Source organism: Corvus hawaiiensis, chromosome 2 (genome assembly GCF_020740725.1).
Source record: "Corvus hawaiiensis isolate bCorHaw1 chromosome 2, bCorHaw1.pri.cur, whole genome shotgun sequence".
Taxonomy (NCBI): domain Eukaryota; kingdom Metazoa; phylum Chordata; class Aves; order Passeriformes; family Corvidae; genus Corvus; species Corvus hawaiiensis.
This window is the reverse complement of record NC_063214.1, coordinates 101,300,863-101,326,702: the sequence shown is the minus strand read 5'-3', so window position 1 is coordinate 101,326,702 and position 25,840 is coordinate 101,300,863.

Here is a 25,840-nt window from a genome sequence, read left to right as displayed (position 1 = left end):
ATTTTTGACAAACTGATCAAATTTGGAGAAAAACTTGTAACCCTCGTGTATCACTTGCCTAGAATGTATTATGCTTTAATTAATTGCTAACATCTAAGGAGGACAATTTCTGTTTTTGAATATGTCACCCAAATTGGAAAAATACACTTATTTTCTCTTTGGTTATGTCTACATGAATGCACCTACATATTCTTCTCTGCTTCTCATACTAAATTAATCTGTTATCCTCTTTGTTCCTACACCTAGACTGGTCCCAGTACCTAAGATGACCCATTGCTGACAAGTTCAAGTCTTCTTGTATTGTAATGAAGTGGTTTCTGAAGAAGCCATTGTCCTCCTTGACAAAAGATGCCTGATCCTGGAAATAAGATCCAAAATCAACAGAGAATGAATCAGCAGAAACCTGAGGAGAGGAACAGCATTCATAGCAAGAAGTTTAAATGTGTGTAGCAACGCCAGGACCTTGTCTCCTATCCATTATTCTAACTATATTTGTGACAATTATACCCAAGCCTTGCTGCCTTAGCTTGGATTCTGTCTGCGCTTGTAAGGTCTTCAGCCTAGATTTTCATACCATCATGTCCCCAGAAGAGTAGGCTAAAAATCTGGCATACCTACATGTTGGTGATAGATTCTCTCAATCAGGGGCTGGAGCACAGTCAGAGCAAGAAGCCAGTCTGAGAATCATTGGGAAATATGAGTGCTTCATGAGTTTAAAGGAAATTTTGGAGCACTACATAGACAGTTAATATAGAGGTCTATAGCAACATTAGCAACTAAAGGTGATCTGATGCTGGCAGTAGTTGCAAGACAACCTGCGAGGCTACTTGGGAATCTGTTTGGCATTAGCCATCTACTGTCATCCCTTTGCACGCTGTAGACGTGATATGTATCTAGCCCTGGACACTATTGTAGATTTCACTGCTAGTAAATATGCAGTTTTCCATATGATGTTAGAACCTTAATGGATCCAAGAGCATCAAACACCAGTCTAACACTTGTCATTCCCTCTTTGTGCTACACCATTCAGAAATACAGATTAACCCAATGAGGAGATAATAAAAATTGTAACAGATAAGGAAATACTGCAATAAGCCCTACAGAATTCTGGACAAAGGTCTACAAGCCAAGAGATATAGTCATTTTGATTATAAGATGAGGAAGATAAGGGTTAATCAGTAAATTTGCTGCCAATCTTAGCTCTTTACCAATAGAAAAGGATGAGGAACAGTTATAGGAAGAAGTAGAATCCTTAATATATAATCAATATTAGAATTTACTTGGTGTGGTGAAGACTAATGGACAGATTTATCTCTCTTAATAATAAGTAATAAATAAATTTCCCAAAATATCTGTATCCAGTGCCATTGAAGCCACTCTGCTATGTGTGAGGCAGCAGCATTTGACTGTTAAACATAACATAGGAACTACCCTGCCCTTCTGAGGCAGAAGCTGAAGGTCAGCAGGCAAAGGCACCAGAATTAATACTAGGTTGATTACTTAAGTTTCTGCAGCTAAATTGTGCAATGGGAGGCAATGGATGAGGCTCATACACTTATAATGTAGCTGTCAGCATGTGATTAAGTATTACATGAGCTAGGTGTCTGCACTCCTACTGTTGCTATTGGACATCTACTCAGTGTAGTGATATACTAACTCAGTCCCTTTCAGATATGCACCTCTTACCATTTGAACCAGCACCCCAGGTTGTCCAAGACACCTGTCCAGAGGTGGCAGAAATAGGGAGGCAGGTAACTGAACACCTGGCAGCTTACAGGAGGCTGTCTTAAAGACAAGCATCAATTCCTCCATTTACACAAGTGTGTCATGCTGTCTGGAGTATGAAGGTCTTCTCAGCTGAACAGATACATCTTACACATTTCAAGGAGTATTTCTGTCTATATAGGTACAACCCGAGCCTAGTGTTCAAAATGCATTAATATTCCTTTTATAGTCTGAAACAAGAGAAATGGAGGCTAAAAATATTGTTTTCATAGGCTTAACTAAAATCACTGGGGAAAAATTTTGGAAATTTTTAAGTATAAGTAAATTCAATGAGAATAATTTTGAAATTAAAAAATTCCTCATCCTTATAAAGGAATGAAAGCAATAGCAAACTAATGACAATGAACAATAGACTTCTGCAGAGTCAAAGAAACTCTGGCATGCAAGGTCCCCTAGGAAAAAAGTCTAAGAAATAAGGTGTTTTAGAGAGTCAATGATTCCTTAAAAAGCAGTATTAAGAACAGAAAGACAAGGAATTGCTGTTGTTATAAATGACGGTGGAAGGTTGACTTTTGTAGTCCTCCATGATAAAAGTTTCTCTCTGTTAATAATTTGTTATAACAGTTAATGGCTAATTGGTTCCAAGTTACTGTTAAATAGTTAAGGGGTATTTTGTTATTTGGGTAACTGTTAAATCTGCTTGTGTATTTAACTTGGGAAATGGGACTAATTAGTTTTAGGTTTGTTTCTTGTATTAGTACTAGGCCTGGAGTTGATTGACAGGAAGGGAAGTGAGAACTTTCTAGAAGAAGGGGGTCAACTGTGATTAGCATAAGGGGATAACCCGAAGACTCGGATTGGACCAGGACTTCACCAATCACTTGAAGCCCTTACCTTGGCTATTTGAATGCCAATCACCTGGACAACAAGCCGACCAACACCAATCAAGTTGTCTCCACGACCCTCGGGAGGGGGATGGTGCTCCCGGGAGGGGTATAAAAGGTGACTCCCCCAGCAATCTGAGTCTCTGACCAATTGATTCTGCTCAGGTATCTAGTGTGGGTTGGGTTCTCCTCCCTAGGAATAAGCTAGCCAGCTGTTAGGAACCTTGATTGCTCCATTGTTAGTTTTTGTTAATAAACCTGCTTAGCAGGAAATTGGCTACAGTTGTTTCTGTCACTTCGAGGAAGAATGATAGGACATACAATGAGATTAGATGGAGTTAAGCACAGGATCTTGCATGACCTGAAGCTATAAAAAAAATAGTTGAGAAAAATTAGGTAGTAGGCTAATGACTAAAGGAATAAAATTTCTAAATAGATGTAATGAAAGGCTAAGAGTATATAGTAATTGAACAATAACAAAATGTTAGCAACATTAGAAAGGCTAAGGCACAAAATAAGGTACTTCTAGCCAAGGATATCACAAGAGAACCAAAAGGACATTCTTACTGTATTTGAGGAAAAAAACCCAAGAGATAGTTTATTACACAGTGAAGATGTAAAGCAGCTGAAGATTATGCTGAGTGGCCAAAAGGTTGAGTGAGTTTTTACTTTTCCTGAGACTACTTTCAGCTCTGATTAGTGATGGGCCTGAGCCACACGTGCAAAGCAAATTGGTAAGAAAGCACTCTGGTAAGTTAAAAGACCTCAAATCATCTCAGTGTTACTAAATCACCCTTGGGTACTAAGAGAGGTAAATAGAATAATTACAGTTATTGGTTGCAGAAACATACTTTAAATTAGACTTCTGAAAGGGTATAAAAATGGTTATCTAGCCAGGGTAGTTACCACTTACATGTTATCAGGGTCTTTTTAATAGAAAACAATCTAATAGTTATAGTAATTTGCAGCATTAGCAATATCATGCTGTTGTGTAGAAACAAATATCAGGTGATACATACATATACAGATACAAATATTATTGAAAAATATATAATGTACCAAGATTGGGCTGAATACTTGAAGCCTAAAGGCCAACCGTCTTGGTTTTTCATGGCCTGGTTCTTGGTAGTGGGGAGGCTACAGAGGTGGCTTTTGTGACAAACTGCTAGAAGCTTCCACCACATCAGACAGAGCCAATTCCTGATGCCTCTGAAGATGGACATGCCACTGGCCAAGGCTGGGCCAATGAGAGATGTTGGTAATGCCTCTGTGAAAACATATTTAAGAAGAAACGAAAACAAAGTTTGGCATGCAGTTTTAATTTCAACCACAGAAGAGGAGGTGAGAATATGTGAGGGGAAACAACATGGCAACACCAAGGTCAATGAAGAAGGCAGGGGGGAGGAGGTGCTCCAGGTGCTGGAGCTGAAATGCCTCTGCAGGCCATGGTGAAGCAGGTTGTCCCCCTGCAGCCCGTGGGTCCACATGGGATGCAGAGATCCACCTGCAGCCCATGGGGGAGGTGCCGATGATAGAGTGGGTGGATGCCTGGAGGAGGCTGTGATCCAGTGGGAGACATGGTGGAGAGAGAAGGCCCCTGCTTCCAGGTTGGAGCAGCCTGTCCTTGGGGGACTGCACCCCATGGAAGAGTGACCCACACTGCAGCAGTTTTTGGGGGGACTGTTTGCCTGTGGGAGGGACTCAGGTTTCCAAAGTTCGCAGGGAGTTGCTGCTCATGAGATGGAACCACACTGGAGAAGTTTGCAGAGAACTGTCTCCCATGGGACGGACCCCACAGTGCAGCAGGGTAAGGACTCCTCTCCCTGAGCAGTGAGAGAAGCCACAGGTGATGAACTGACCTGTAAACCCCTACTCCCTGTCTCCCTGTGCTGTCAGTGGGGGGGAAGGTGTTTTTAAGGGCTTTTTTTACTTTTCATTATCCTGCTCTGATTTTGTTAGTAATAATTTTACTTAGTATCTCTAAGTTGAGCCTGTTTTGCCCATGATGGTGTTTAATGAGTGATCTCTCTCCCAGACCTTACCTACTCATGAAGCCTTCAGAATATTTTCTCTCCTCTGTCAAGCTGCAGAGGAGTGAGTGAGAGGCATTTGTGGGTTCCTGGCATCTGGTCAGGTCAAACCACAACACTAACAATTTGAAACATCTAGGAAAATGAAAAGAATGATCAACAGAAGTTTAGGAAACAAAAGACCAAAATAGGATGTAACAGCTTTAAATAAACTAAAAAGGTGTTAAAATAAGAGGAATTAATTATTTTTCATGTTCAAAGTAGACAGAAGTAGCTGTTGAAATCAATCACTCCAAGAGGTATTTAGTTTTGACATTTAAGTAAAACCTCCTAATCAAAACTAGTTAATCAACAAATTACCTTATCCAGTGATGTAGTAAAGTATTTGACAGGAAACATACGTGCATAATAAAATGGAATAGATAAATATTTCTTGGGAATATGCAGGTATAGTTGACAGTGCATTTAGAGGTACAGCTACATCCTAGAATACCTTCATGCATTGTTTTCCATTCATTGTGTCTGCAAAGTAGATATGAGGCTCTGTTCACCTTAAGTAATTGAGTGGAACAAGATTTACTGAAGCAATGTTAGAGATGAATTGTATGTTGGTAAACTTCTTTGACACCTCAGATGAAAACTGCTGCATAAGGGCAAAATATTATATTGTATTACTAACTCCATGCATCACAGATATTTTGGGAGGAAAGAAAAGTGTAAACAAGGTCATCAGACTGATAATCTTTGCAGACCTTTCTCCACTCTGTCAACCTTATTTAGAATTTGCTCAATGTGTGCATTTGGAACTGCTGAGTTTCAATAACTGTTCAAAATAATCTTGTTGCTCCATGGTGTTTGTTGCACTGTATTTTTCTTAAATATTATTGAAGAAAATGACAAAGGTTTGTCTATTTGCATGGCATATTTTCCACTGAATATTAGCAACTTCTGAAAATGGTTTAAAGCAAAAACAATATAAAAAACATCAAGGATAAAAAATGTATACTTAGTTTTCTTATAACATCTGAGTTGATCAAAGGTATGTGGAGTAGATAATAATCTTTATTTATGAGAAGTTTTTTGGATAATGTAGAATCATGAATAACATTGAAAGATAAACCTTACTTGAGGATATTACTCTAATGAAAAATATTCTATGTTCTTTTTACACAATCTTATAAAAAGAAAGATGACAATTTCAGTTATTTTAATAAATTTAGTACCTATTTGCAATGTTCTTGTTTTTAAATTGGACATTCAATAGTTTAAATCCAGTATAAACAGTAGCAGGTGGAGAAATAAGTTGCTATGTCCTCAGAGAAGAAAGTAATGCAATAAAGAGGCAATGGCAATAAGATGCTTTTCATGCAGTATGTCTTCATAGTTACAGACCACATGTGATTCTTTAGTAACATCTCTGCAAATTATACTTTTTATCAGAGAACAAATGCTGAGTTCTCAACCAAAAGGCTACATTTTCTTTATATAAATATTGTTGTTGAATCTTAACACAATTGGGCAGCTACTTGGACCTGTGATGGTAATTTTCTGATCTTTTTATGCATGATTCCATGAAAGATAATACCATACTATAAAGAAGTAAGTGGTAATTACTTTTTTTTTAATCAAAATGCCTTAAGCTCTGGGTTGACCCCGGCTGGAGGCCCAGATACTCACCTAAGTTTCTCTATCACTTGCCTCCACAACTAGACAGGAGAGAGAAAATTTATTGAAAGTCTATGAGTCAAGATAAGCACTGTGAGAGATCACTCACCAAATATAGTCAGGGGCAAAACAGGCTCAACTTGGGGACATTAATTGAATTTATTACCAATTAAAATCAGACAGGATAATGAGAAGTAAAATAAATAATAAAAACACCTTACCCCCACACATTCTTCCTTCCCAGGCTCTACCTTCTTCCCCCAGTGGCACAGGGAGACAGGGAATGGGGGTTATGGTCAGTTTATCACAGGTTTTGTCTGCCGCTGCTCAGGGACAAGAATCCTTACACGGGAGACAGTTCTCCATGAACTTCTCCAACATGGATCCTTCCCACAGGCTGCAGTTCTTCACTAGCTGCTCCAGCATGGGTTCCTTTCCATGGAGTCCTTCAAGAACAGGCTTCTCCAGTATGAGTCTCAAGGAACCTGCTCCTGTGTGGGATCCTCTCTCCATGGGTCTGTGGGTCCCACCAGGAGTTTGTTCCAGCACAGGCTTTGCACCGGGTCAGAGCCTTCCTTCAGGCACCTACTGGCTCCAGCATGGGTCTCCTCCACGGGCTGCAGGTGGATCTCTGCAGACCTGTGGTCCTCTGTGGGCTGCAGGAGCACACCTTCCCTGAAAACAAGGCCCATTTCCAATGAGACATCATCTATTTTGATCAGAGCCAAACCTCTGTGCTGTTTCCACTCTTGCCAGCACCCTTACTTACTCTCTGATTTGTCAGACAAATCATTCCACACGGACCTTTCTGTTGAATGATGATTTGCTGTTTGAACCTTTAAACTCTGCTTTCAAAGACAAGGAAACTATTGTGGCAGATTTTCATGTTCATTGAATTTTCTTTTTTTGATGTCCTGTTAAAATGTTCACGGGTTTTAGATTTACTTTGTACAAACCTTTTATTGTGATTATCTACTTTGATTTAGTCACCCATAAAAGGCCTTTGTTGCCTTATAAAAATTTTCAGAATTAGTTTCTTGGAACCCAGGGCAACTAAGAATAGACAAGAGTGCTACACATGTTCTTGGCCATACTGCTGAAAGTTTATATGTATTGTTTATTCATTTAGAAAGTCAGAATCACTTTAGAAAAAATTCTTGGATAGTGGGCTGGGGTTTTAGGATGTGTAGTTTCTACAGGATACATTTTATTTCAGTATTTTAAATGCTACGATGTTCTGGCTCATGTCACAATGCTCTGATCATTTATGAGACCTGATTAAAATAACAGCTACTCTACCATACTTATATTCCCAAAATCTTATTTTCAAATGGTATGAAAATTCCTTTGTTTTGAATGCATATATTTATTTATTACATATTTATTTATAGAAAATCTATGTTTAAAAATTTTGCTTTTTGATTTGAAGCAGACATCTTACAATTAAACTTGTATTATCTGTGGCTAGATGCGAACAATGTTTCTAAGATCTCAGTACTTCATAATTGTACTGGGATGCTTTTCCAGTCATAATGTGTATATTGTCTCATACACAAAACTGAATGCCAAGGAATCAATTATGCACAATCACTATGAATTATTTGTGTTTTGCTATTTATTATATTCATTTTCTGGTCCTAATGTTCTTGAAACTGTAAAAAGAATATATTGTTTCAAATTACAATGTCTTAGAATACCTTTTTTTTGCTTTTACCACGCTGTGAACTTCTAAGACATAATGGAACATAATACGACATTTTTTTTCCTCACTTCTTTATGTATTAAGATTTTGTACTGGAGTCACAAATGGTGCTTTTAATAGATGTAATTTGCATAACAACAGTACTGTACAATTAGATTTGTTTTAAAGGAGGAATTACAGAAACTTTTATATTAGGTGTGAAACATTTGACACTATCGTCAAAACCTCTGCTCATTATCATAACGAATAACAGTCTCTTTTGGTTCTTTTTTTAGGATAACTTTTTATGCCAGCAGTGACTTGGCAAAGAATTTTTAAAATCTCTCAGGCTCTCAAGAGCATGTATTCTGTCTCAGTAAGTATTGTAAGTAGTGTAATATCTCTACTTGCAATTGTAATAGTGCATTGCAATTTAAGGTCAACTTGGATTTGAAACATTTAATGTACAGTATAAAAATAAGTTGCTTGCTTAGAGTTCTTTACAGGCACTTTTCAATATAGTGTTTAATTGCTGAGAACTGTCATTTTGTTTCAAGTTTTTGAAGGATGGGGTTGTGTTAATGTTTAGGACTAATTGGTGTTGGCATGTAAAATAAGGGAAGCATTTCTTTGCAACGTCATAGGTATTTGCAAGATTCAACCATTGAGAAAAAGAAAAAACCACCCTTGTCTTAAGTTAAACATAGATAAAGCAGAGGCAGATCATTTCATTTGCAAAAAAATACTTTTTAATAAATGTCACAAGTATGAACAGCTGAACAGCACATTTTTTTTTTTCTTAAAAAATGCTTTGGTTAGAACTGCTAGAACTACTGATAATTTAAATAACAGTCTCCAGTTTTCTTTTCTTTTTTTTTTTCATCTAAAACCTAGTACAATGATGTCACAAGCTCTTCTATGACATGCATAGGTTAGAGTCTCTAATAGGCATAATAAACATAATAAAGATAATCTGTAAGGAAAAATTATAAAGAATTATATATATTTGTAATTCTTTATATTATAAATTTTTAAAAAATTACATATAAATGGCTGAGAGGATTCTCAGAGAAAATGATCTTGAGGGCTTTATCAGAGATAGGTGATCATTCCAGTGGTGGGGGAAGGGTGATACCAGACTGGGAAAAAAGGCTAAAGAGACATGAGTGAGAGATGAGCAACAGACAACAGGCAACTGAATTGTCTCATGGCTGAATTGTGCTCTAAAGTCAATAAGCGTATTGGTTAGCTATCCTTTGACTTTTCAAGGCACTTGGACACACTCACATGTAAACATCCAAACTTCCACTGGAAGTTTAGATTTTCTCCTAGTAACTACACTTAGTATTGCAACAGAACATAAAATCTCTCACCTAAACTGAACAGGCTATGTTTTTCTGTATGCCTTTAATAACAGCTGTTTAGAGGAGGCAACAAAGGAGATCTATAGGAAAAAATGAAAGTATCATTCCACTGTTAAATTCAGTTTTATACATTACAGTGTATAAGTGAAGAGCCAGTCTCTTTACACTTCTTCTCTTTGGGATGTCACCAATTGGTTTTGAAAATGCGTGATGTACAATGAGAAGATTTCTAAATTCTCAGCACTTTCTCATAAACAGAGAAAACATTTTCCAACCCATTTCTTTTGGAGTGATTAGCTGTTTATCATGTATTAAAACAACTCGGTGATGGTTTTAGGAAGTCAGGTGTTTTTAACCCTAAGTCTTCAATGACAAGAATGACAACTTCTTATTCTTCCCAGAGAAGAATAGGAGCTTATTAAAAAACAGGTTCTAGAGGGCAGAAAGGAATATTTTCATTGGAGATGCCTGAAGTTCTAATTTTTATACAAATGTATACATATTTATATATCCTCACTAAAATAAATGACCAGAAAATGCTAATAGTTGTGATCTGGTTTTTTCCCTACTCTCTCTTTATATTTGAAGGATTGCAGTGCAGCATTATGTTAAATTGCTTTCCATATACTTATTCTTCTGAGGCCTAATCAAACAGTGCCCATGCCTCTAGGCCTAAACAGTGAATCTCTGTTAGCATTGTTGGAGTGTTGACTTTCCTAACAGTGAAGCTCATGGTTTTAGAAGCACAAGAAGTTTCTAAAGCACATTGCTGGGCTGCAGAGGACTTTATTGCCAATGAGCCTGCCTCAGCATTAGGAGGAAGAAATAAAATTTGTATGCATCTGGTTGAACCTGGTAGAAAGGTAGGCTGAGGGGCCTTGCAATTTCAAAAAAGTGCAGGGAGTTAACAAGAATAGGACTCTTCTTCCTTCTCAGAAACACAAGTAATTGACTGCTAGAACTTTTTCTGCTGTGGGTATTGATCAGTGACAGTTAGAGATGTTCTTTACAATCACTCGCCCTGTGAGGCCTAATTAACAAAGGCTGGCTTGCTGAATTAGATAAAACTCAATGTCCACTGAAATTAATGTGATGCTGTCTAAGCGTCCTTCAACTATTAAGGGAAAATCAAGTTTAAGTGGAAGAAACGAGGGAAGTCCTGTTAAGGGCTAAAACAATTGTGACTGGAAAAGTGGATTAAGACAACAGTTTTGCAAGGACAATGCAAGGCACAAAGACACTTTTAAAAACTGTCACTTTGTTTTCTTGTTATATTTTTATTAGTGTTTATTCTATTTTACTAAAAATTATAATTTTTTCCTGGGAATCACCAAATTGAAGAAGAAGCAGAGACTGAGAAATCAGAGCTTTTAAAAATGAAACAATTTCTTGGCTATTCTGTACCCAGCATATCTCTGGATATTGCCTTTCTGGGTGGTCAAGAAACTGAATATAAATAAGTGACAAAGGTTTCACTGAAGCCACCAACATTATGGCTTCATGCTCAAAGTCCTACATTCACATCAGAATCAGGATTAAATCTGTATTTAATCTGCAGGACCCACATGAGTTGTGAGCTCTTTAGTCTTAGTCCCCATGTTGCTAACCAGGTAGAAAGTTCCTGTGTTTCAGCCAGATTTATACATCAGCTTTCAGAGGAGCCTAAATAGACCAGATGATCACAACCAACAAAATTTTCAACAAGATACTTAAGAAATCCATTTAATAATAATAACAAAAATTGGTTATATCACAGCTAGTACTGGATCTAAAAATGACAGTAGAGAAGAGAAGAGGCATATGCAAAATTAAGTGGGGTTTGTAACACTTATATCCAGTTTAAGGTGGTTCATAATCTTTAATATGGGCTATTCAGCTGTTTATGTTTTAAATAAAATGCTTATTCTGGATTCTACCTGTTTCTACACAGCCTCTTTATACATGGACTGTTTACTTACTCAGATAACCTTTCTATCTGTGAAGTCAAGGTTGTTTTTTTTTTTTTTTCTCAAATGCACATTTACATTCTTTTAAAACATGGGGTCTTCCACACATTTTTTCAAGTGTGGTTTAATATAGCTTCAGTGTATATTTGGCCAAATACATATTCTTCTGAATTCCCTGATTTCACATTTGCTATTTACACAGTTTCCTGAAAACTGATGTAGCATTGCAGTATTTAAAGAATACAAATACATATACAACACCTTTATGATGACTTATTAAAATCTTAATATAATTTAATTTATGGTACTTTAAAAGATAGTTAACCTTTTTCACTTAAATGGATTTGATTTTCATCAGACTACAACACCTGGACTCCTGAGATTGCTAGGTTTCTTTTCTCATGGATGATGAGAGTCTTCAGAGGAAGAGCATAGCTCTGGAAATGTCTGTTCAAAGCCATAAGCCCTGAATCCCAGTGAATTATCCTGCTGTCAGGAAAAATCCATAGATGTACTACATAAGGGGAAGGGAAGTATACACTTATATTTATGTGGAAAATCAGTACGATTATTCATGGAAGTAACATTTAGGCTAGTTTAAATGCTCAAGACTGAAAAAAAGAGACCTGTAAGCTAAGAATGGAGGACAGGTTGCTTCAGGAATATGCTGGCTTTGGAACAGTCTTTGATATCCAGTAACAGCAGCTGAAGTTTTTATTGTACTACAGAGAAGACTATTTGGCAGAATGCCCCAGAACCTCATGCTTTCAGAAGTCAACCTTTTTGAAGCATACACTGGGTAGACCCAAAGTCTGCCAGCTATAAACTAGTCTCTCCTTCTCCCTTTCTTGGTTTTGGTGACAGTTAATGAAATCTGAAAGGTCTTAAATGAGAATTCATCTTCCAGTTTACAGTAATTACTTACCATCAGTGTGAAACTTTTGAGAGAGGAAGAAAACAAAGTCTTGTCATCTTCAGGATACAAAAAATTGAAAGTAATGTAGTTTGGAAATCGAAGTCTGTCATAATTAGACACCGTCAATATATTTTTTTTCTGTTTGTAATCATTGTGCATTCAACAGTAAAATCCTCAAAGCTTAATTTGATTGTATCTGCCTTTTTGACGGGTTACTTGAAAACACAGAGCTGACAGTTTAAGTCACTTCAGCCTTTCTATAACTTTTTGAGAGAAAGACCTCAGTATTGACAAAAGGATGAGCTTTGAATCTAAGAGGGTGCCCACCAACTATTGCACAAGAATCATGCCAGTAGATCTCTGGTGCTCACAGGGTCAATGACATGGGCTATGAGGTTATGTACAGCAATGCACACCAGTTTGCTTAATATCCACAGGCATTAAAATACCAGATATTTTTCAAGTGTGTTTGAAAGACTTATCTGCTTTGTTTTGTAAGTAGAGGAATGATATAAATGCTAGCTGTCAAATGACAGCAAATTACACATCTTCTTCCTTTCATACTATAATTTATCAGAATCAAGTTTCCTTATATGTAAAGTGGTTTAGATCAATAGCTAAAAATCTGCTTGTATTGTATTGATTTCCTGAGAATATGTATGAAGATGACAAGTAGTTACGGCTGACGCAAACCAATTTCCAATTGCCTAATGGATTTAACACTTCAGTTCTGTGAGTACAATGTACTATCAAAAATATTTTAAATAATTTTACAGTATGTTCAGTGACAATAAGAATACAATCTGGAGAGCTTAAACTATAACCACTGGCTTGAAAATATAATTTTTATCCTTTAAGCATCATTTAGTAAACAATTAGTAAGTCAAATATGTGTAGAAATCAAACTTGTTACTTGGTATTATATTTTTAAATTTGTGCAGCTAAACCACAGACATAGAAAAAAATCAGCAAAGAAATAAGTTCTATGGCAAACGTGAGCTAAGTAATGGGAAAATGTGACAGAGCATAACTGATGGTTCATTTATACAGTATCTAAGCTCCATTCGTTCACCTCTTTTTAATAACAAACCTGTTTCCATTCAGAGCTCACAGCAATTGAATAAAATGTGGCACCTAAAATGATTATGGGTGTTTTTCTTCTAATTCTTATCTTTTCATTGAGAAGTGTTTCTTTTTTTTCTACCCACCTGATATTACTGTATAAAAGGAATTATTTGAATTGAATCACCTGGGACATTCCATGTCACTGGGGGTGGTGGTGGAAGAGAGGCTGGACAGGAGGAGGCAATGTGCTTTTGCAGGCCAGATTAGGTATGGAATTATCATTTGGTTTTTTTTTTTTTTTAATTTCACAAAAAACCCAGCATGTATGTACTTCTCACACACTTGTTAACCACACTATATTTGAGACAATGAATGCTTAAACATTACAAAGTTCTCATGCCATTACTTGCTTTCTACTGGATTTTAATGAGTAAGGTTTTAATAGCCTGTCCACAAGCAATGAAAATGTGTTACTATGTGAGTAATTTTCATGAATGGTAACATTCCCTGAGGGGATGGACTTGGAAATATTTGTTGCTATAAGTTATTGTTAATTTCATGCCATAATTTTGTACAGCTCTTAATGACATCATTTAACTTCTGTGAAACTTATGACACTGTTGGTGAGGAAGTCAGCTGTGGAAGGTACCCCACTGGACCTGCTGTTTGTGAACAGAGAAGGACTGATGGGTGATGTAATGGTTGGAGGTCATCTTGGGCACAGCAATCACAGAATGATAGTTTTCAATTCTTCAAGAAGTAAGAAGCAGGGTCTGCAGAACTGTTACCTTGGGCTTCCGAAGTGCAGACTTTTTACACGTTTAGGAGACTGGTTCATAGAGCTCCTTGTGAAGCAGTCGAGTATGGCAGAGGAGTTCAGGGAGACTGGACATTTTTCAAGAAGGAAATGTTCAAGGTACAGGAGCATTCCCATGTGTTCAAAAGACAAGGCATCACAGAACAAGACTGGCCTGGTTGAAGACAGGGCTTTGGCTCGAACTCCGGAGAAATTTAGGAGAGTTTATTATCTTTGTGTGAGGGGACAGCAAACTCAGGGGACTGCAAGGTTATCATGAGATTATGGAGGGTGAAAATTCAAAGTGCCAAAGACCAGCAAGAACTTAATCTGTCTCATGCTATAGCAGATTAGATATTAGGAAGAGTGTCTTCTCTAAAATGGAACCTGGAACAGGCTGCCCAGAGAGGTGGTGGAGTCACTGTTGCTTAAGGCATTTAAAAGACCTGTGTATGTAACACTTAAGGGCATCATTTAGTGGTGTCCTTGGCAGTGCTGGGTTAATGGTTGGACTCAAAAAGCTTTAAGGTCTTTTCCAATGGAAATTATTCTAAGATTATACGATTGCTTAGATTTCCTAAAATGTCACAGTACATGAAAATGCAATAAAATTTTTATTGAGGTCATGTGGTATAAAAAAAAGTCTACCAATCAACAGCGTTATGACAGTTGGCTATGCAAAAATGAAATAATTATTTCTTAACAGAATTAAATTATTATATAGTCTTTCAAACTTTATTTGTTCATTCTGGGCATGACATTTTACCTCATGGGAATCTCAGTTCACACATGCTTTTTACTTAGCTTGTGTTGATACTTCACACACTGAAGGCTTCACTCATCTCCTCTTTGCAGTATGGCATTGTAGAACCATCCATGATATAGGATTGGGTGCTAACACAAAACCGTAAAGGTTTTAATGAAACAGGGAACAAACACATTTTCTTCCAGTCCCTTCTAATGGAAGATTATAATTTCACCACATGTAAGTGAACTGTATATATTTTGTTTTCTTCATGTCTGGCATGGTGAACCCCTTTAGCCTTGATGGGCCGATAAGAAACTACTATTGGTTATGTTCTAACAGCTTTCAAAAAGCATTTACTGCTGCCACTAAGCTACCCATAGGAAATTTCACTCTGGCGCCAGGTACCATTGGCCTTGGAGTCCACCTAGATGGCTTGATGGAGTATTTCCTCAAAGGAATATATCACATGGAGATAGAAGATAAAGCAGAAGAGTAAGCGCAAATAAATTAATGTATTTATATCTTGGTAAGTGTTAAAATCAGTCTATATGCCTAAAAAATATTCTTTGGAGTTTGCACCTTAATTTACTGTCCCTGAACTACAGTTCTAAAGACAGAACCTCCTTACCGCTTACATGGAAAACTTCTAGCAAAGACATCTTCCCAAATCATGCTGTAGCCATGGTGTTCAGTAAATCACAGCAGTCAAATAGAAGAGTACGAAGAAAGTAAATGAAGGATACGCACTGCAAAATTAGCGTTGGTGTATTCTAAACCTTTTTAGTTTTTAAGTGTGTTTAAAATAATAAAAGAATGTGTAAGCACATTGTTGTCTGCCAGCTGTTCCTAGGAACATGTAGAAACCCACAGGATTTGGCTCCATAAATACTAAGCAAAATTATTTTACCTGATTGTCTTATGAAGTATGGACCTAAGAAAGCAGTCCTACATCTTTCAACCTTTTCAGGTGCATGAGAAGGACAGTCAGAAACTTGCTGAAATAATATTTTTTTCTATCCTTTGTTACTGGAATATTAATATTTACTATATTTTATGATAAATTTGAACAGCTTAGATAACACCTCTAAATCCCAAATTTCTCATGTTGTACTGCATGATTCTGGCCTGAAATTTACTACATAGAGTTAGTGGACTTAAACAGCTCCTGTCACCAAGATAACAGGAGTTTTACCAAGTACTCTTCAAGTATGTCCGCATATGGAAAAAATTTATTAATCTGGTTAAATGCTTTTATTTTTCAGACATCCTCTAACTACAGCAGACTGGTTCCTGTGAAATAGTGGCTGAAAGCAGAATTAATGATTGTTACAAGGATGCCTGACACAAGGTTTCTTCATTTTTTTTTTTTTTCATTTCTCATTGCACTATGTAGTACTGGACTGCAGTAATTATTTTCAAAAAAAGAGTCCTAGCATACAATATATTTTCATATGGTTAGGTTCTAAAAATTTTTTCAAAAACCTATTAGGAGAGACTTCTTGGAAAATGAGTTTTTTCCCCAGAACATTATATTATTTCATTTTGATGGGAAATATTTTTATTTCTTTTTCTTGTGTCAGTATTTTAATTTTTGTTTATATTTTTTCTTCCACAAGGTTGTTTGATCATGCAAATTTAAAATAGAAACTCAAATTTAAATGTTTATGTTTCTAATGAAAATTTACTTCTATTTTATGGATGAACATAACATATATGCAGTAAAGTCAATGAAATAAAATGATTTACATCTGAGGAACAAAAAGACCTTTAAATGTATTGTGTAATTTTTACTTAGTTGAATAGAATGTGGAACACTTTTTTCAGCAGTTGATAGGTCAGAGCAGCATCATAAAAGTAGTTACACATGGACCAAAGGACTGAAGTAATTTGTGTTAAGATTTCACTTTTGTCTAGGCTATTACTTTTACTATTATCAATAGTGTTAATCAAAAAAAAAACCCCCTGATGATTGGAGCTACAAATAATTTTAAAAGGCATGAATAGATTTTTCATTTATTATCTGTGAGAATCCACTCCCCATCTCCCATAACATGGATTTTATCAATTGCTCTTTCTGCCCCTTCTGGCCTGTTTATTTCAAACTGTAAACTAAATCACCACTGAATTATATTGCAACAGCCCTAATACCTCCTTGCTCTAATTTCCAGTCTATTTCTTCTTCTACATCTATGATTATTCTATTCTCCACTGTCAAGAAATGTGCCTTTTGATTTTCTTTGGTACCATCCTAAGTACACATTTTATTTCTATAACTATTAGATGAAATAATAATTATAAATGTAAGCTTTGATCTTCTCAATGGGATTAGTAATTTTATTCTTAAAAAAAATCAGAGGCAAAATGGAAAAAACTTAGCTCTTTTCAAATGCACTGTCATCCAGTTTTCATATTAGTGCACTTATTTCAGCACTATTATCTTTTAAGTTATAGAAGTAATTTAATCTAGTTGCATTTAAATCCAAGACTGAAAAATCCCGAATCTTCAGGTCAGGTAAAGCAAGTAAAAAAGGGGAATGTGTAGAGCACAGATCCATCTCATTTATTCTTTGTTTTCTCTAGATAGAGCTGTTACAGCAGAGACTGATAATACATGAGAACAAAATGGCAAGAGGTAAGAAATTATTCTGTAGGAGCTCATTCAAGTAATCAAAACTTCCTGAGAGATTAAGTGACCTATTTAGGAGTATTACTCCTAGGTAGAGTAATAAAGAAATTTTGGATGTTATAAATGAGAATCAGGTATGGAAATACAGTTCACTGATTAGATACTAAGGTAAGATTTCAATTCCCCCATCCTATCTAGACTATTTTTGTTATTTCAAGAAATTCACTAATTCAGTACACTTAACTCCAGGAAACCACTCAGTAGAACAAATATAGGCATCTTATTTGTGTTATTTCTAAAGGTGTTGGAAATAGTCACAGAGGTCTGAAAGACAAGACAGGACAGGACAGAGAGAGGCCTCTTAAGGCCAGAGAAATTGTTCAAAACAACAGCAGACTTCCTCATGCTTAAATACCTACTTCAAGGTAGTAATCTAGGGTTTGCTTCACTTTCCCACACATCATTATTCAGTGCCAACAGAGATGTCTTGCAATCCCATTTCACCCAAAGTCAATACTCAGATGGATGGAGTACATTGTATATACAGTCAGAAACACAGAATCACAGAATCATTAGGGTTAGAAGGGACATCTGGTGATCATCTAGTCCAAACCTCTGTGAAGGGAGGGTCACCTAGAGCAGGTTACACAGGAATGTGTCCAGGTGGGTTTTAAGAGTCTCCAGAGAGAGAGGCTCCATGAACTCCCTGGGCAGCCTGTTCCAGTGCTCTGCTACCCTCAATGTAAAGTTCTTCCTTATGTTAGGGTGAAAGTTTTTGTTTTTTTGTTTATGTCCATTGTTTCTCATCCTGCCACTGGGAAAAAAGGAAAAGAGTCTGGCACCATCCTTTTGGCACCCACCTTTGAGATACTTTCAAGTATTGACAACATGCCCTCTCAGTCTTCTCTAGATTAACCAGGCCCAGCTCCCTCAGCATTTCCTCATGGGAGAGATACTCCAAACCCCTAATCATCTTTGTGGCCTCCTCTGGATGCTCTCCAGTAGATCCTTGTGTCTCTTGTACTGAGGAGCCCAGAACTGGACACTCCAGATGTGGCCTCACCAGGGCTGAGTAGAGGGGCAAGATCAACTCCCTTGACCTGCTGGCAATGCTCTTCCTAATGCACCCTAGAGTACTGCTGACTCCTGGTCGCAAGGGCATGCTCCTGGCTCATGATCAACTCGTCATCCACCAAGACTCCCAGGTCTTTCTTGGCAGAAGTGGGAAGCAATCTACACAGCAGCCCTCACTGAAGGTCTGAACCACTGTCCAGCAGTATTTATCAGTGATCCTGGCCATGCAGACAAGCTAAACTGCTAACTGAAACTGATAGCTTAACTTGCCTTATGAATAAAGGTGTGTGAAATTAATGCCATAATCCTTTTCCTTTTTTCATGTTTCTGTTGACTGTCTTGCCTCACAGAGGGATATGAGAAGAGATTCCCTAAAAATTTTAGAGCTGTGTGGTGATGAGAAGAGCATAAATAAATTGTGTGGAGCAGTGCTCCTAAGTGAGAATGGGTGACAGATGCCGAATCGAAATTTCTTTCAAAAAAAAAAAAAAAAAGAGGAACACTCAGATATATGGATTTATGAGGCTTAGTGTTGAGGATGACTGTCTAAACTAACAATAAAGAAAAAGGAAATTTTTTGTTCTGTTACCATTTGTCACTTTTAGATTTTCACCTGGTACTTGGCTCAGAGGATCACTTAATATAAATATATTAAACTATTCACATCGCTCAAAGAAACTGGGATACTTATATGAGAAAGGGATATTTGACTATAACATTTGGTTATAGTTAAATATAGTTGGCAGATAAAGGCACAGTTGTATTTGTAGTGCAAATATGTATTCTCTCTCGCTCTTTAAAAATTTGACCAACTCATTGAACGCATCTATTAAGTGAACCCCAAAGATTAACGACAACAGCACACACTTTTATTTGAAATCACAATCTCCCTTCTCCTAAAGTTTTATGTGTAAAAAGAAGAAAAACAGTCTAACTTTCAATTAACATAACTACATTTATATTGTATGAGTGATAGTGGCAAAAAAGACAAATAACTGCTAATACTTAAGCAGTAAATAAGTCATAGGTGTGAAATGACTTACAGATATCAAGGGAAAACTGGCTATAAAGAATAAAATACCTGTACAGATGTTGTGGATGACTACATCTGACAATTTTATTATCTGGTGAAGATGACATCTCCTCTGTGATCTTCAGTAGCAGAAGACACAAACAGTACAAGCTGAACTCAATATTTTGTAACAGTAGAAATTGTTAGTGAAAGCACAGCACATGCCTAGCATGAAATGCAGATGTGGCTAGCTACGTAGAAACTTTGGTCCATTTTGCAAATGAGGATATGATGATTAGATTTTCATGGATTGTAGGTGGGTTCCATCTCCTGTAATATTGAATATTTACAGTGCAAGTAGCTATATCTGGGTCTGTGGTCAATGATGTTGTTAGTAATCCCAGGGACTACTGGGCCATTTCAAAGAGTGAATGCATACGGTGTGCATGTCAAGTGTGTGTTGTACAGATTTGCTGCCAATGTGATGCCCTAATTGTTACATCATAAAAATAGCCATTAGAATCTGGGTCACATTGTAATGAGTAAGACAGCTGGTGTACAGTGCTGTAAGTCATGGAATTAATTTTACATTTGTAATATTTATTCAAGGAATTTTCTTTTTTGCTTTCTTCAGTTTTTCTTCTCATAGTTTTTCTATTCTGCTTCTTTCTTGCAGAAAAAGGATCCCACACATAATCACATACACATGTATTCGTGTATTTAATTGACTAATTCAGAGACAGATCATTTCTGTCTCTTAATGCAAAAAAATATTTTGATTCTCTATTATAAAAATATGCATTATTTAAAGAAATTCCTGTACAACTGAATGCTTGGAGCTTCACCAGGAACTACTCATCAGAACATTGCTTCAGTCTGAAAAGGAAATGGGTGGTATGGTTAGTAGCAGACACATAATTTGTGATGAAAAATAGTGGGAAAATAAAAATAATCCTTCTTAACTCTTTCAGTGGGAAATATTTCTCAGTGTTTCCATTAATTCTAATATCTCCTTCTACTTTCTCCCTCAGTCTCTCTTCTTGGTCAAGCACCTCTTTTATTACAGTGGAGATGGATAAACACTGAGATACAACAGCAGAGAAGGTGAATAATGGCTTGCCAGCATGCCGGTAGCCTTAGCATTTATTCATCAGCTGCTCCAAACAGACTTTTTAAAATGGGATGTAGAAAACAGGTGTTTGCTGAGGTGCAGGTATTCTCAGAAGCTGCACATAAAATAAAAATGTTATCATAACTTGTGATTTTTTCTATGTGTAAGACTGAGTAATCATTGTGAAGTAACCACTTACAGAAATACTCTTCCTCTAGTATTTCTAGGACAGCTGGAATTTACCCAATAGACCCAAATTAAATCTTTTTAGTTGTTTGGGAGATACCTTTGGTTCAATTCTTTTTCTCCCTTGAGGGAGTTAACTTCTTTCATGCAGCCATACAAGTGAGTTAGATTTCATGAGTGGAAATTTTGGAAAATTAAGAGCAAAAGTAATGGGGCAGTGACAGGAACTAATAAAATTTATGAGACTGAAGACATTGAAAGATCTTCTTAGGAGTACTTAATGAAGCAAAGATAGGACAGTCTACAAATCCCCTATACAAAACTCTGTAATGGAGAAGAAAAGAGAAGTTCTGCTAAACTTGAAATGGTTAACAAGGAAGGCGGACAGAAGGTAACTGGTAGAAATTCGTGTATGGATGGGAAGTCTAAAGGAAATATTTTTACTTTTTCTTTATGTCAACAAAACAAAAGTGTCAGGATTTTTATGATGTCAGTACTAAAAAAAAGGATAACAAATACTAAACTCTATGAAAAAGTCAATGCAGTGTAATTATATTTTAGAATATTTAAAGACAAAGTCCTACATAGATTAATACTGTAGAGACCCATAGTAACAGTCTGAAAAGGCAAAGAAAGGCAAACATGAAAATATGTTAATGAAAGAATAAAGAGTAAGACCCTAACTGTCTCAGCCAGTAGTCTATCTGCCTCTTTAAAAATTCTAAAAGTTCTAGAATGAATGAAAGCCAAGAATTAGCAATTGAGGAGGAAAAGGGAAAAAAAAAAAAACCACAACCCCTAACTACCAAAGTGGACAACTGAATTTTTGCCTTTGCCAAAGGTGGAGAAAAATAAGAGAAACTCAGAAATGTTTCTTCCAAAAATACATTTTTTTAAAAATTTGGAGATAGAGGAATTTGTTTCTAAGGCTGCAAATATGGAGGCTTTTGTGTAAAAAAAAAAAAAGTAAAAAATGTATATTTACAAAGTGGTTTTTAGATTCACTTTTGAGATTAGGCAAAATAATCCAAAGGAATATCTCAGGAACTTCAGTGGATGCTCCAGCATTAGATGCAGAAAGATCTGTAAGAAATAATTCTTGTGCTGAATAATAGGCTCAGTAGATTTCATACTTATTTTCTCTTATTTCACACAGTTCTGGGTAGTGTTAAGGTGTGGGCCTAATTTTCTTTGAGATAAGGAAACCTGTTCCCTACTACGCAGGGATATTTCTCTCTGCAAAATGACAGTGGCATAGCCTCCAGCATTATATTTCTTTTCTTTCAGTAATATGGGCATTTGTAAACAGTGTAATACTTAATTTCTGATTTAAGATACAAAAAGACAACCTTGACACTACTTATTTTTCCCTTTCAAACACTAAGTCTATCTGGAGAAAGATAAATATGAAGTCCGTTTTCTCAATAGAATTTATTATCATGTCTTCAATGCCTGTAGGTCTCAAGATGCCTAATATGTAACTAAAACTACAAATGATGACATGACTCATTGAATTTTAGAGCCCTTAATAAAAAAGTGGGGACAAAGCCCAATCACTACTATGAAAGTATATAAACTATTCAGTGAAGAAAATTCTTATCTTTTTATCATTAGCAGTGTGTCATTACCAAGACCTTTAAGGGTCTTAAAGATCATCTGCTTCAAACCTCCCTGCTATGGACAGGGACGCCTTCTACAAGACCAGGTTGCTCAAAGCCTTCATCCAACCAAGCCTTGAGCACTTCCAGGCATGGGTCACCCATAACTTCTCTGGGAAACCTGTTCTAGTACCTTACCACCATCCCAGTAAAGATTTTTTTCTTAACATCTAATCTGAACATACTCTCTTTCAGTTTGAAGCCATTTCCCCTTTTTCTATCACCACATGCTCTTGTAAATGGTTCTCTCCATCTTTCTTGTAGGTCCCCTTTAGGTTCTGGAAGGTGCTATAAGATCTCACTGGAGCCTCCTCTTCTCCTGTCTGAACAATCCCAAATGTCTCAGTCTGTAGGAGAGGTGCCTCAGCATCTTTATGGCCTCCTCTGAACTCACTCTAACATATCCATGCCTTTTTCATGTTGGGGGTGCCAGAGCTGGTTGCAGGACTCCAGGTGGGGTTTCACCAGAGCAGAGTAAAGGGGCAGAAACACCTCCCTCAATCTGCTGGCCACAGTGTTTTGGGTACAGCCCAGGACATGGTTGGTTTTTGGCACTGTAAATACACGTTGCTGGGTTATGTCGAGCTTCTTGTCAACCAACACCTACAAGTCCTTCTCCTCAGAGTCTTTCTCGATCCATTTTCCATCCAGCCTGTATTTATGCTTGGATTCCCCCAGCCCATGTACAGGACCTTATAATGCTATAAAGATAAATCCTCGTGTCATTTATAAATTTATGCATTTATAGTAGAGTTATTACAATGAAATGGGTTGCTTCACTGAGCTGGTTTTTGCTGAGACAGAATTAATTTTCTTCACAGTAGCCAGTATGGGGCTGTGTTCTGGATTTGTGCTGGAAATTGTTGAAAGAGGAGTGTTTTCATTACTGCTAAGCAGTGCTTACACAGCATCAAGGCCTTTTCTTCTTCTCACTCTACCAGTGAGGAGGCTGTGGGTGCACAGGGAGATGGGAGTGAATACAGCCAGGACAGCTGACTCCAAATGACCAGAGGGATATCCTGTACTGTAGGCATCATGCTCAGCTTATAAACCTGTGAGAAGGAGGAAGGGGGAAATGTTAAGAGTGATAGTGTTTTTCTTCCCAAGACACCACTATATGTGGCCTGGCTGAGAATCCACCTGCCCATGGGAAACACTGAATAAGTTCCTTATTTTGTTTTGCTGGTGTGAACAGCTTTTGCTTTACCTGTTAAACTAAATTTATGTCAACCCACAACTTTTCTCACTTTTAGTCTTCTGATTCTCTCCCTCACACCACCAGGGGTGAGCAAGTGAGCAGTTGTGTGGGGCTCATCTGACAGCTGAGGTTAGGTTAAACCACAAGGTTCACCGTTGAGAATTCTTCAGCATATATTTTTCACTCCAGTTTATTGGTTATAAAATGTCTCTCTTTAACAGTTTGTCACTATAACTGTGTCAAATTCAACTTTTGATAGCTATATTCTCTTTACAGATATTACTATTATGTTTAATTTAGTAAAAGAATAATTTTTCTATTATCCTCTGTTACTTCAAGTCACACCTTCTATTGTTAATCAGCTGATACATTCCACTAGAAAACTGTGAAAAACTACACAGAGGAACTTCTCTGGAGCTTGACATTGCTTTTTCATGAAAATATGGTATTTATGGTATATGTTTAATAATTTCATAGTACTGTACAAACATTTAATTAACTTCAGAGTGTTACTTCACTAGTAAATGCATACTATTATTATTCTAGATAATAGTCATTGAGGTCAGAAAGCTGCATAATGATGATGACAGTTTCCCACTCCCACAACTTATTTTCATGCTTGAAGATTAATCTTGAATAATTACCTTCTAAACCTGAAAGTGGACATTTCTTAAAAAGAACATATGCAAATAGAACAAGATCTGAGTCCATTATAATTTAAATTATAAAATATTAGCTTTAAAATATACTAATGCACAAAAACAATCAGCCATCAGCATCAACTGTATGATAGCTGTACATAACTATTTCTCTGCATCAGGTGATTGAGCTATGTTGTGTTTTCTGGCATGTTTTGTTTTACATATAAATGTTAAAATAACTTCTATTTAAAATTGGAAGGGAAAGAACTCCCAAAGGAGTAGGTATTACTGTGCTGCTTATTTGTTTTCCTTTCTAGGAGAACATGACTACTTCAAGATTCAAGAAGAATCTGGGTTTTTTCTATGGAACTTAGTTCAGGATTTTTGATCCTTAGGCTTAGATTTATTACCCATTTATGCACATGATACTTTTACTAAAAAAATAGAACAAGTGTTTTATAGCTTCCTAGTGCCTTTCCTCCCTTTCAAATGTCTGAGAGTTGTGCTTCAACATCTCGGGGAATCAAGCCCAGAGATTTTAGGGGATAGAAAGGAGGCTGCATCCTTCTGCTCTTACTTCAATACATTTTATTACAGGGAAAGTGCCAAGCTCTCACAAAAATAGATATATTTTGCTGATTGAGGTATTTTTTGCTCCTATTTTTCTTCCTTTTTATTCTTCCTTGACCCTGCCCCTCCCCCCTTTTGATTTTAAATATACAATCAGCCCTTGCTAGTTTAATGACCTGTGCAGAGCAGGTTACGGCTAACAGTAAAGTAACAATGTACCATTCTGAGATTAATGTTGTTATTCTTGTGATATAGGGACATCAAAAGCTGTATAAAAACACTGTGAGTGACAGGTGGCATTTGCTTTGTTACTGTGCTTTTGCACATGTCTGTGACATCTCTTCATAGACACAGTGGGGCTTTGATTCCTTCGTGTTTTGTATTCATGTAATTTCCACAGTGCTGCTATGGATCTACAGTATGCTAGGAATTGCAGAAATTCAAAGCATGCGTGTAAAGGGATAAATGATAAATTGTTGATGGGGAAAAATGGCTGTGGTCAAGCATGGGAAATAATCCATGACAGATTTGTATTCCAGAAAGTGTATAAACTCCCATGGGGAACATAAATGATCACTATTGTTTGTCCTACAATTTTCAACCATTCCAGAGAGGTTTCCTACTAATACTAATCTTAAAAATAGTTGGTTATTAACAAAGGCCACAAATGCACCCTCTCATAGCTGGGTGGTATATTTTAATCCTCTAAGTGTAATTGTGCCACTCTCTGTTCAACATTGGTTTCCCAGTTTAGTATTCAGAGAGCTAATTCATTTTGTTGCTGGCAGCAGTGCATTAATGATCAAGCTACGACAATGAACACTGTCTGCATAACAAATGTGTCTTTCTCAAGCTGCAGTAAATACAAAGTGATTAACATGAAATAACTGCTCCAGCAAACTGCTTCTCTGCTTTTAAATAGATACTAGTGTTTTTATTTAACC